General features: G+C 37.1%; 1 pseudogene; it reads left to right on the forward strand.

Moving 5' to 3' along the window:
• The first annotated feature begins 2,469 nt into the window (after positions 1-2,469).
• Positions 2,470-8,562, forward strand: LOC103502979 (cathepsin B-like protease 3; annotated as a pseudogene).
• The last annotated feature ends 4,558 nt before the right edge of the window (positions 8,563-13,120 follow it).

Genomic DNA, 13,120 nt, shown 5'->3' on the forward strand with positions numbered 1-13,120 from the left:
TTACTCCAGCGGTACCAGTCTACTTCATCTTGGCCAAAACTTACTACCGCCACCTTTACTTTCTCTACTTCCGGTAGGTTGTTGATCTAAAAAAAATGCTCCGCTCTATACACCCATGACTCCGGATTTTCTCCCAAAAACATCGGCATCTCGAGCTTCTTGTATTTGCTTCAATCTATCGAAGTTACATTTTTCTCAGTCATCAACTCCATCTCTTCCATCTTTCCCTTCATTTTCATCATTGATCCGACGGAAGTCCCGGACTCTTCTTTTTCCTTATAACTTTGGCTTTCCTTCATCTCATCCGCTAGCATTTCAATTGCCTTTTTCATTTCGAGCATCATCTCTTTCAAGCTCATGATCTCCTTTTCCGTTCCATCCACCCTTTCTTCCATCTGTCGCTGAGCCATTTGCCGCGTGAACACCCCCAGTTTCTAAGGGCTCTGATACCAATTTGTTAGAATACTAACAAGTAAGGACGGTTCTATTCAACAATAATGGCAAAACAGAGGCAGCACTCAGTATCTTATATATTTATAATGCCAAAAGATACATCCACAAACTTAACAAGAAGGAAAAAGAATAATATTCCAAACAAAGAAGTAAAAAGAAAACATACCACCCTTGCACCCTACAGATAGGGTATGTCTACAGCTACAACAGCCGCCCTACCAAGTAATACCCAGATTTAACCTACCTCTCCCATTCCCAATACATCCTATATATAGGCTCTCCAAAATTCTCTCCCGTGGGCCCCACAGTGCACGATCATTCTCTTCCTTTTTCCTTATCCTTGCTGTCATGTATGTTTACCATTCTGCTTCTTCTTTTATATGTATGTATTATGGGAGGCCTCACAGTTTACTATTGTATCAATGTTACTATTATTATTGAGACTGAATAAGTATAGGAGGTTATATCCAATTAATTACAAAAAATTTCTCCAATTGACCATAAGATTTGATAAGTTGATACAACTTATATCTAACACGAAAAGTAAAAGACCTAACATACAATTACATGGAGGAAACAATTTACACCTTCGATTAAAAGTAAAAACAAGAACTTAAGTTTTGTATGGTAATCGTTTAGATTTTTTGTTTTTCTAGAGTTATGTTTGTTTTTCTCACCATTATGATTATATATGTTAGAGGAATAAAAGTAAAAAAGTAAGGTAATGATGCCTTCAATATAAGAATTTCGAAAACTCTATTCAAGAACATCAAAACTCTCAAGATGTCTTTCAAACGATGAAAATTTTTATATATCAGAGTATCTAATAATATCGCAAAACAAATATGATAGTCAAAATGTCTATTCGATGAGAATCTCTTACAAAATCAACGATCTCTAAGAGTGGATCCCAATTAACATGAATCAGTGATCAATAGATATATATTTTAAATGTCCCATAGGACCAAAGTTGCAAAATCTAAAGATAAAAATTGATTTCAAAGATAAAATTTGCAATAACAAATAAAAAAGTAAAGAACATGATATTAATTTCCATGTACCATTTCCACCAATTTGGCAACGAATTTTTTAGATAAGATTTAAAATATAATAGGAGTAAATCAACATTTTCGTTGTATTATATAAATATATATGTAAACACCAAGAAAATAAACATTAAAATATTACATATGTTGATATATATAAATAATAAACATTTAACTTATTTTAAAAGCCATAAAAATATATTTATATAAATGAAAGACATAGCATATATATTTATTAACTTGAATAATTTAATTATGATTTCTTAAAAAATATCTACCCATATTGATATTGACCGTTCTATAAACGTATAGTATACTCAAAAGTTTTTGTCAACACCAATAAATTAATGACCTATTGGATTGAATAGAAAATAATATTTATAAAAATTGTTATTTTTATTACAATTGATTTGATAATGAGTTTAAAATAAAATATCTTAGAAAACTCTTTTTAAACCGGAACTATTTATAAATATAGTAAGCGTTAAAATTATGGTACGAGTAAAAAATAGAAGAATGGAGTGACTGTATTTTTTAAAATGTTTTAGATTTGACTTTGTTTTCACCGTTTTTTTTTTCTTTCATTTTTTCAAACTGTTATTTGGTTTATATATTAAATATAAAACATCTTGAAATTTAAACGATTTATGTATCAAATCTAAATGTACAAATCAAATATGTATCAAGCACAATTGTTGACGTGGACATTTTTTATATTTTTCATCGTGAGCATGTCGTTTTTTTGTTTTCGAAATTATTAAATATTTTAATGCTTTGTTTTATTTTTTAAAAAACTTTTGTAAAATTTAACAAAAGAAAAAAAAAATTAAAACAAACTAATCCTTAAATTTCTTAAAAATTAATCGACACATTTTTTGGGGACTTTGGTTGGATTTAGGTCTTCCAAAAATATAAAATAAAAATCTTAAAATTGACATTTTCCATAAATATCTTATCTTCTTGGCTATTACGAAGATAATTGTGAAGCCCGAGAAAGTGAATTTCTGTTGTTCGCCGATGGCAGCAGCATGGCGTGCGAACATGGATGACGTTAATTCGGACGTTGAATCAAAGGGAACGTCTGGATTGGTCCTTTCTCCCAAATCTTAACACTCCATTTTTTATACGGAACTCATCTCTTCCCATTTTCCCCACCCACTCTCTCTTCTTCCTCCATTTTCATCGCCTTTGTTTCTGTTTCTCTTTCTGATTTCGCCCTTCCAAAATAGCAAGGAAATGGCATCATCTCAGTTATATTTGTCCCTTTCCTTGCTATTTTTGGCTGCCGTCTGTACCTTCCATCATCAGGTGAGTGAGGTTCCTTATTCTTTTCTGCCTTCTTCTGTAATTCTCTTGTTTTGTTGTTGCTCTCAACTTTCCTGTATTTTTGGAGGTGATCGTAGTCGAGTGTATAGATTGTTTAGTTTGAATATATATATATATATATATATATATATATATATATATATATATATATATAATGGAATAGGCTATTTGATTTAGATGAAAGCTATTACGTCCTGGGGTTTACATCATAATCTCTATTATAATGTTAATCGAGAAACTTTATAAAGGTTAACTCATTATCTCTCTTGTCTTCAGTTTATTATTGTTGTTTTTATATCGGTGGAATTCCACCTTTCACCAACTCTCAAGCTGTGGTGTGAATCTATGGGATTAATCTAGGGCGAATAAGGGAGCTGAGTATTTTCTATTTGTGGAATTAAATCTATAGTACACAAAACATTTGCTCAACTACTAAGGATATGAAAACCCTTGGCTCTGCCAACATGGCTTATAGAAAGTATCTGAAAACGTTCACCACTTTGCAATTTCAACAATAAGTGTAAATTCTTTTCCTATTGTTGTTATTTAGTCGATTTGATCGTTGTACAATATTTGCTGTAACATGTTTGATTTTTGGCCATTTTAGTGTTCACAAGAAGATATTGTTTGTTATAAGAATCTACCTGATCCTTTTCAATTGTTATTCAATATATTGCCTACTCCGTTGACAGCAGGTCCATGCAGAGGAACAAGTTCTAAAGTTCAAACTCGATGCTGATATTCTTCAGGTACTACTTTTCTGTTTTCACAAGTTTGTTGTTTCAATAGTTCTAAGACAGTGACACTCATCCCTTTATCTCCGTAACCCAATTCATTAACGATGACTTTTGATCGGTTTGAAGAAAAAATTTATAACACTTTCTCATCTCGTTCCCTTTGGATTTTCAGTTTTTAAAATTGCATCTATATGTATTCTTTTGTTATCAAATTTTACTTGATAATGACTTTTAAATTGTACTAACTCATTTAGATGTGAATATTAATAATTTTAAACTTCATTTCTGACGTCTAATACTAATAAAATAATAATAACAATTATCCTTCTTAATTAAATATGGTTTACCTACCGGTCTATTGTTCTGAACTGGATATATTCAATTTGTTTTATCTGAATAATCTTTTGAGGTTGAGTTATCAAGAGCCTGTTTAACTTACCTAAAGCATTTCTAACCTGAACTATGCCCCATATGAATACTTCATTTTCTTTATTCTATTGTAAAACATTGTTGTTATTATAATTTGAAACGCCTGTAATAGTTTTTACGATGTCTTGCAGGAGTCTATCGTTCGGCATGTAAACGAACACCCACAGGCTGGCTGGAAAGCTACCATGAACCCACGTTTTTCGAACTATTCTGTAAGTTTCAACTTGATTAACTTCATTCTATTATTGATGGTTGTCAACTTGTCATTTGGTTTGTTTCCTCTGAATTGTACTAAGCGCTCTCGTCGTTTATTTTTGTAAGAACTCTTCTCTTGTTTGTTAATCTTTTGACACTATTGTTTATTATCCAGGTTAGCCAATTCAAGTACCTGCTTGGCGTCAAACAAACTCCTGAAAAGGATTTGAAAAGTACCCCTGTTTTATCCCATCCCAAGTCTTTACGGTTGCCAAAAAGCTTTGATGCAAGAGAAGCTTGGCCTCAGTGTATCAGCATTGGAACCATTCTAGGTTAATTACTTCATCTCACTTTACTGTTATAGAATTCAGACTATTTTGAAATAAAAACATTCTGACGTTTTCCTCTTTTAATATCAAAATTTCCTGATGAATGTCCTCATAAAGATCAGGTAACTCTTTTCCATTATTTTTTTTTAAATTCCTCCTGTATTATGATTTATGAAAATTCTCATCCCGTCCTTATGTTACGTTTTAGGGGCACTGTGGTTCTTGCTGGGCATTTGGTGCTGTTGAGTCACTTTCAGATCGATTCTGCATTCATTTTGACATGGTTTGTTAACTGCATTGCTATTCTTGTTCACTATAGTATAAATATTTAAGTAGCATAATTTTTTCCCCTACTTACTGGTAATCAAATATAATATTTGTTTCAGAACATTACTTTGTCTGTTAATGACCTTTTGGCATGCTGTGGCTTCATGTGTGGTGATGGCTGTGATGGGGGTTACCCAATTTCTGCATGGCGATACTTTGTTCGTCATGGAGTTGTTACTGAACAGGTAACTTTTGTAGCTAATTGGAGAAGGCACTCCATGAGTAACTTAAGGCTTGTCGTTTGAAATTTTCTTGGTCATGTCTTAACATTTGGCTCTTGAAGTTTATGCTTTTGATATTGATAAACGCTGTAAATAACTTTGTGAAACCTTACAGTGTGATCCATATTTTGACACTACTGGTTGTTCTCACCCTGGCTGTGAACCTGCATATCCTACTCCTAGATGTGTCAGGCATTGTGTAGATAAGAACCAGATTTGGAGAAAAACAAAGCACTATGGTGTTAATGCTTATAGGATTAAAAAGGATCCCAATGATATCATGGCAGAAGTTTATAAGAATGGACCAGTCGAGGTTTCCTTCACAGTGTATGAGGTAAGTGAATCATCTTACTTTGCATTTGCTTTAATGTGTTCAAACTTTTGGATAAAATTTATGTAGTGTGTATATATCGTTTTTGCATCCCTGCTTAGCAAGTACACATGCTTTATAGATATAGTTTACGTATTAATAACCAAAGATTTAGAAGTTTGATTACAGTAACGGCTTTAAACTAAAATCACATGGCCATAGTTTATGTTGAAGACTTTCAAGTACCATTCAACTTCACAACTAGGATGTTTGTTTAAAGGGTTGGCCATCCTAAGCCCAACCCTTGGTTGCGGCTAGAGTAGAAGCCCTCGCTCCCTTGCCTTCTTCCATGGGTGGGAATAGTGTCACCATGGGTTACCATCCTTCTTCCTTTTTCTTTCTTTTTTTTCTTTTAATATAATTAATTTAACGACAATAATATAAATATTCTTTTAAATACTCTTTCTCTCTCTTCTATTTTTTTCCCCTTGGAGTTTTTGCTTAAAAATTGTTATCATTTTAATCATTGTTCAGTTTTTTTTTTTTGAAAAAAAAAATGGAATAAAATTAGACATTTGAAATACAAGAACTAAAATTTAACAAACTTCAACAAAGTATAGGAATCGAAATGGTGTTTGAATCTTATTATTAGATTCTCTTTTTTAATACTCTCTCTTTATTTATTTAAAATAATTAAGCTTTTACGAGGAGTAATGAGATCATTGTACTCTTCATGCCTGAGTAGTAATGTGATCTGTGTAGTTTGATGTTACCGAATTTATTTTTGAGCTGGGAATACAAGATATATTCTCAGACATGGGGCGTTGGAAGCAACCTGTGAAACTACAGTCTGCTGTCTATAGTTTAGAAATTTTGGAAATACCTTTTAATGTTTGGAGCCGTTGAACTTTTTCATCCTTGATTAAGCTTTTATGATAAGTTTTATAGGATCTCATCTCATTGAATTAATGTAGCGCTTATTGCAGACTATCTATCAGCACTAGCCTTGAATATAATGCAGAAGTGTTGTAATATCTCTGCCATAAACTATTGTGAATCGAGTCTTCTTTACAATGGAATACTAGCTCATAGCACTATTTTGCCCATAAAATCCATTTTACCAATTCCTTTTGCCTGGGATTGTGAAATTCCTCAAATATGTTCTAAGATTCGTTGAACTACTTCAGTCGTCCTTCGTGTTTGACTTAGTTGAAATGAAAGATGTCCATATAGAATTGGAACGAATTCAATCCAACATTGGACATTAAAATTAAGCTCCCTATAAAAAACAATTGGAGAACGTTTTGCTCACCAACATCTTGGTGTAAATACGATTGAAGTTTGTACATTTATCGAGAAACTCTATCTTATAGCTTTGCACATCAAACAAAGATTTCCTAACTTATTAACTCCAAACTTCATACTTAAACACCTTCTAAATTTGGTAAAGCCATGTCAGAAAATCTTCAAGCTATCTCCATGGCAGTGCAGAAGTGGGACAAAGATAGTAAGTCAGCATATTTAGAAAGACGGTTTACAAGAAATAGTACGGAAGCTTTACCCACTGATAGAGGCAGGCCTCTCATAAAATTCATGTAAAGACGGTATAGAATCTCTGTCTTCTGTTGGCAACATATCCTTCTACTTCTTTGTTTGTCTGTTCTTTCTCCACCAGCTCACAATGGGTTCCAACAGAACTACAATTTCCTTATGGAAACACCACCCGCTCAAAATGTGTTCCAGAAGAACTAGAATTTCCCTATGGAAACACCTAACTCAAAATGAACCAATAGTCACACTTCATACACGAACAAATCACTCATAATGGTGGAATTCACAGTACAACTCCAAAGTTTTGAGATGTTTCACCCCTACCAAAATAGAGGATCGGGGAGAAGAAAAGCCAATTCACAGAGTAAAGACAGAAGCGATATTAGTTGAATACTGGCAAGTCCATGGTACTCGAATCCACTACATGGCATTACAACAACAATTTGATTTCTTGGAAACCCTAGGAATTAAAGTAGAACCCAAGGTAACACCATCTGTTGCTTATGGCGGTCATTAGGCTAGAGGCATAATCAATGTTTGAAAAATCAGCGCATAAGCTGGGCAACAATCTGCATATCTTTTGTCCTTTGATTTTGTTGGCATTTCTTGAGAGATTTCTGAAAATAATCACATAATGTTTCATAGGTAAAAATTTATTGGCTGCGAATATTCTTTTATCTCGATCTTAATTGTAAAAGCAATGCTTCTTGTACCAATATACAGGATTTTGCTCACTATAAATCTGGCGTTTACAAATATATTACCGGCGATGTAATGGGAGGGCATGCTGTGAAGCTTATTGGATGGGGAACAACAGATGATGGAGAAGATTATTGGGTCTGTTGAGATACCCTCCTCTTCCTTTACTTTCCAACTCTTTGTTGTCACCAATGTTGTTGAGATATAATCATAACACGTCCATTTTCTTGTCACAGCTTTTGGCGAATCAGTGGAACAGAGGCTGGGGCGAGGTAAGTTCTTATGATGTTTTGTTTACTTTTAGATTTTTCGTCATAAGGTTATCTTTGAAAGTACTTTTAACATGGCTAAAAACACTTTTTTCAATTACAAAGAAAACCATCAAACTCAATTATGTTTGGTTCTGATGTAAAAGTACTCTTGAAAAAAGTCAAAACCACTTAAAGATCCCTATGTGAAAGCATTTGTTGAGTGCTTTTAGTTCAAGTGGTTTACCGTGAAGCTTTTGAGAAAGTAAAACTAAAGGTCAAATTTATTTGTTACAAAGCAACTTTTACATAAGCGTGCTGTGCTTGTTCTGAATGTACTTTCTGTCTGTCTAACTATAATGGATTTAAATTTAAATTTTTAGGATGGCTACTTCAAGATAAGAAGAGGAACGAATGAGTGTGGGATTGAGGAAGATGTTGTTGCTGGTTTGCCCTCAACAAGAAATATTGCCAGGGAGGCTGCCATATGATCCAGATGCTGCTGTTTCACAATCAAGCTTTGCTCAACCGAGGATATGTTTTATGTGTCCTGCATTTGTATTAGAACTATTTATGCATATGAAGTTGGTTAATGCTTTGCTGAATGTTTCCAAGTATCTGTGTTTTAAACAATTTGTAGGATCTCTGAAAAGAGATTCTACAATCAAATAATGTGAATATTCTTGGAGAACGATGGTCCTTATAATATTTACCTTCAGTTTTTTTCTTTTGAAAAGAGAATATCAACACTTTGAACAAGTTGGATTGGGACAAGTGTTCTGTTAAGCTCCCTTTCCACCTACAACAATATTAGCCAAACAGCACACACAATACACTAATACTTCAGCAGAATTCACAGAGAAATATATATATATGAAAGGAGAGTATAGCTGTAGTTATATTGATATATGGGATAACATTTCACCAGCCACAAAAGATTAACAAAATCAAAAGGAACTCGGCCAAATAAGAGGATTGCACTCTACACCATGAACAATGTTCACACAAAATGCCTAATGACAAAGATGATCAACCCTAATACAAAAAGCTCCTATATATATTCCTATGCTCCTGCTGCCATGTGTCTTGAGGACCACTAGCCATCCTAACTACCAAGTTGTCTAGGTGGAATTCCCCTTTTTACCCTTCTCTTGTAAACTTGAGTGATTTGAGGCCTAGCAATACCCCCATGGAGAAGAGCCACCTTGTCCTCAAGGTGGAAATTTGGAAATTGATGTCGAAGCATCACGTAGGACTCCCATGTTGCCTCATGGCTTGGTTGGTCCTTCCATTGTACCAAATATTCCCAATCACGTTCAGCGGAGTTGGGTCACGTTTTCCGGTTCCAACACTAACTCCATTTGGTCATTTATCATTGTGACGTCCGAATAAACTGGATGTTTGTCTCCTAGTGCTTTCTTAAGTTGCGATACATGGAAGACGGGGTGTATTTTGGCAGTTTCCGGAAGGTCCAGCAGGTAGGCGACCTCTCCCACTCTTCCCAACACCGTGTATGGTCCAAAATACCTTGGCGATAATTTTTCACAGCGTTTTTTCGCTACTGACTGCTGTCTATAAGGCTGCAATTTTAAGTATACCCTGTCCCCAATGTCAAACACCACGTCCCGACGATGGATATCAACAAATTTTTTCATTCTTTCTTGGGCGTGCTGCAAATGTCGCTTCAACGCTTTCAACATCTCATCTCGAGATTGCAACTGATGCTCCACCGAATCATTTGGCGTTGTCCCAGTTTGACCATACGAAATGATGGGAGGAGGAGGCTGACCATAAACTACCGCATAAGGGGTACTTTTGATAGACGATTGGTAATTGGTATTGTACCAATATTCAGTGCATGCCACCATATCACTCCACGACTTTTGCTTTTCTTGGCACAAACATCTTAAATAAAGTTCCAAGCATTTGTTCACTACCTTTGTTTGTCCATCTGTTTGGGGATGGTATGTCGTGCTTCGTTTTAGTTGAGTCCCTTGTAAACGGAATAACTCTTGCCAAAAGTGGCTTAAAAAGACTCGATCACGGTTGGATACTATCGAGCGAGGATATCCATGGAGGCGCACTACCTCTTTGATGAACACCATAGCCACTATTTTAGCCGAAAATGGGTGACCCAAGGTAATAAAGTGAGCATATTTGCTTAGGCGATCAACTACCACCAATATCGTGTCAAATCCCTTGGAACGTGGGAGGCCCTCCACAAAATCCATGGAAATATCTTCCCAAATACGGTTGGGAATAGGGAGAGGTTGTAACAGCCCGACCGGATATAACGCTTGGACCTTGTTTTGCTGGCAAACATGACAGTGATCCACATATTGTTTGATGTCCTTCTTCATCCCGTCCCAAAACAATTCAGTTGCTATTCTTTTGTAAGTGCGTAGCTGTCCGGAATGTCCTCCAAGGATCGAGTCATGGAAAGTGTGTAATATAGTAGGGATGAAGCTCGAAGTTCTCGAAATAACTAATCTGCCCTTATAAAACAGCTTACCTTGGCGAACCGTATATCGGGGAACGCAGTTCGGATCCGCCACAATTCTATCAAATATGGCCTTCAACTTTTCATCCACTTGTACCTCTTTTTCGATCACTGTAATGTCCAACAAGGAGGGGACAGTAATGACATTTAACTCAGCCTCAAATGGTATACGGGACAAGACGTCTGCAGCTTTGTTTTCGGATCCAGCTCTATAGCGTATTTCAAAGTCAAATCTGATCAGCTTCATCAGCCACTTTTGCACACTGGGTATTATTTCTCTTTGCTCCAGAATATGTCTCAACGCTTTCTGATCAGTATATACCACAAATCGATGCCCCAAAAGGTAATGCCGCCATTTTTCCACAGCCAATACTATGGCCATCAACTCCCTTTCGTAAACAGATTTTTCTCGAGCTGTTTCTGATAGTTTTTGGCTGAAATACGCGATTGGCCTTTTGTTCTGCGCTAACACAACCCCTAACGTCGATTTCTACTTCAAAGGGCAGCTGAAAGTCAGGTAATGCTAGCACGAGAAGTGTTACCATGGCTCTTTTAAGTTGTTCAAATGCTTTCGTTGCCTCTTCTGACCAACGAAAATTATTCTTCTTGGTTAGCTTCGTGAGTGGAGTAGCAATGGCGCCATACTTTGCCACAAACCGACGGTAATACCCAGTCAGCCCTAAGAAACCCCGAAGCTCCCGTATATTCTTCGGTATTGGCCACTCTATCATGGCCTTAATCTTCTCCTAATCAGCTTCCACTCCCTTGGCCGACACCCAATGGCCTAAGTATTCGATTCGATCCTTCGCAAAATGACATTTCTTCAGGTTAGTAAAGAAGCAATGTTGTCTCAACAACTGAAACATCATAGTCAGATGCTCCATATGTGTTTCCACGTCCCTGCTGTACACCAGAATGTCGTCAAAAAATACCAGCAAAAACTTGCATAAATAAGGTCGAAAAACCTGATTCATCAGTGCTTGAAATGTTGCAAGCGCATTGGTGAGGCCAAAGGGCATGACTAAGAACTCGTAATGACCCTCGTGTGTTCTGAAAGCTGTCTTGCTTACATCTTCATCCCGTACTCGGATTTCAAGTCTATTTTAGAGAAGATACTCGCTCCACTTAACTCATCCAGCAGCTCATCAATCATGGGAATAGGGAACTTATCCGGTACAGTTGCTCGGTTTAAAGCGCGATAGTCGACGCAGAACCGCCATCCCCCATCCTTCTTTTTTACCAAGATAAGAGGACTGGAAAACGGGCTGGTGCTAGGTCTTATAATTCCTGAAGCCAGCATGTCATTTACCAATCTTTCAATCTCGTTTTTCTGGGCATGTGGGTAGCGATATGGCCTCACGTTAATGGGATCCGTACCTTCTTTCAACTGGATCCTATGGTCGATTCGTCGCATCAGGGGCAGACCGTCGGACATTTCAAATACATCACTGAATTCCTGTTGTAGCTGTTCAAATTCTGGTTGATAGTCTTCCACGGAATCTGTCACTACTAATTCCCGGTCTGCCTTGGAAATGCCCATGGCTCTGAAGTTAACTAGAAATCCCTGATCATCCGGTTGGCACGTTTTAACTAACACTTTCAAGGATATCTCCATTCTGGTCAGCGAAGGATACCCTTTTAGGATTACCTTAGTATCTCCAACAACAAAGGTCATGGTGAGGGCCTTCCAATCCACTGTCATTGCTCCTTGTTTCTACAGCTACTGCATCCCCAGCACCATATCTATGTTACCCAATTCCAGCGGCAAGAAATCCTCCACTATGGATATCATAGGCAGATCCACGGTGATACCTTTACACATTCCGCGACCTTGCACCGCCTTTTCGGACCCCATAATGATCCCGTAATTCGTTGTTTTCGCCAACGGTAATTTTAGATTCTCTACCAGCTTCAAGGAGATGAAATTATGGGTAGCCCCACAATCCACCATGATCACTATTTCTTGGTTCTCCACTGTTCCTTTTATCTTGAACGTACCCGGTGCTGTCAACCCCACAACGGAGTTCAGAGACAACTCTACCACCGGACTGACTTTCACCATCTCTCCCTTGTACGTACTGTCCACCATTTCAACATCTTCTAGATCGTCCACGATCACACAGAGGCGAAGTTCTTTGTTTTTGCAACGATGGCCTTTGCTAAATGGTTCGTCGCATCGATAACACAACCCCTTGTCACGTCGTGCTTGCAGTTCAGAATCCGTCCACCTTCGAAAATCGGTATCCCATCGTCTGCCCATCCCTGTCGCGCCGTTCTGTGAGTTGCTTGATTGGTTTAGACTCGAAGGGATCCTTTCGGCCAACGTCACTATTTTAGTCGAAGAGGTTTCCAAATTTTTTGGCGCGTGTTTTTGGGCCGGTTTACCATCCTTAACGTAGGGGTCGTGCGAAGCCCTAGCTATCTCGAGTTTTTCTTCAGCTAATCGAGCCGCATCATCATGTCCTCCAAGCCCACGACCCGCATTGCAAATAATTCGGTTCTAATAACCGGGTCCAACCCATTCGTGAGGCCCCTACCAGAACGTCTTCGGCCATTTTCGGTAACGACGTTGACAACTCCTCAAATCGCTGCAAATATTCTCCCACCGACTCCTCTTGTTTTATGGCTAAGAATCGCGCACAACCCGTTCCATATTCTCTATTACGAAAATGGTTGTACATTCTCTCTTTTAATTCTTTCCACGATCGGAAGCGTTTCCTATTCTCCGCCCAACGGAACCAGCACAATC

The sequence above is a fragment of the Cucumis melo genome, chromosome 4 (assembly GCF_025177605.1).
Source record: "Cucumis melo cultivar AY chromosome 4, USDA_Cmelo_AY_1.0, whole genome shotgun sequence".
Taxonomy (NCBI): domain Eukaryota; kingdom Viridiplantae; phylum Streptophyta; class Magnoliopsida; order Cucurbitales; family Cucurbitaceae; genus Cucumis; species Cucumis melo.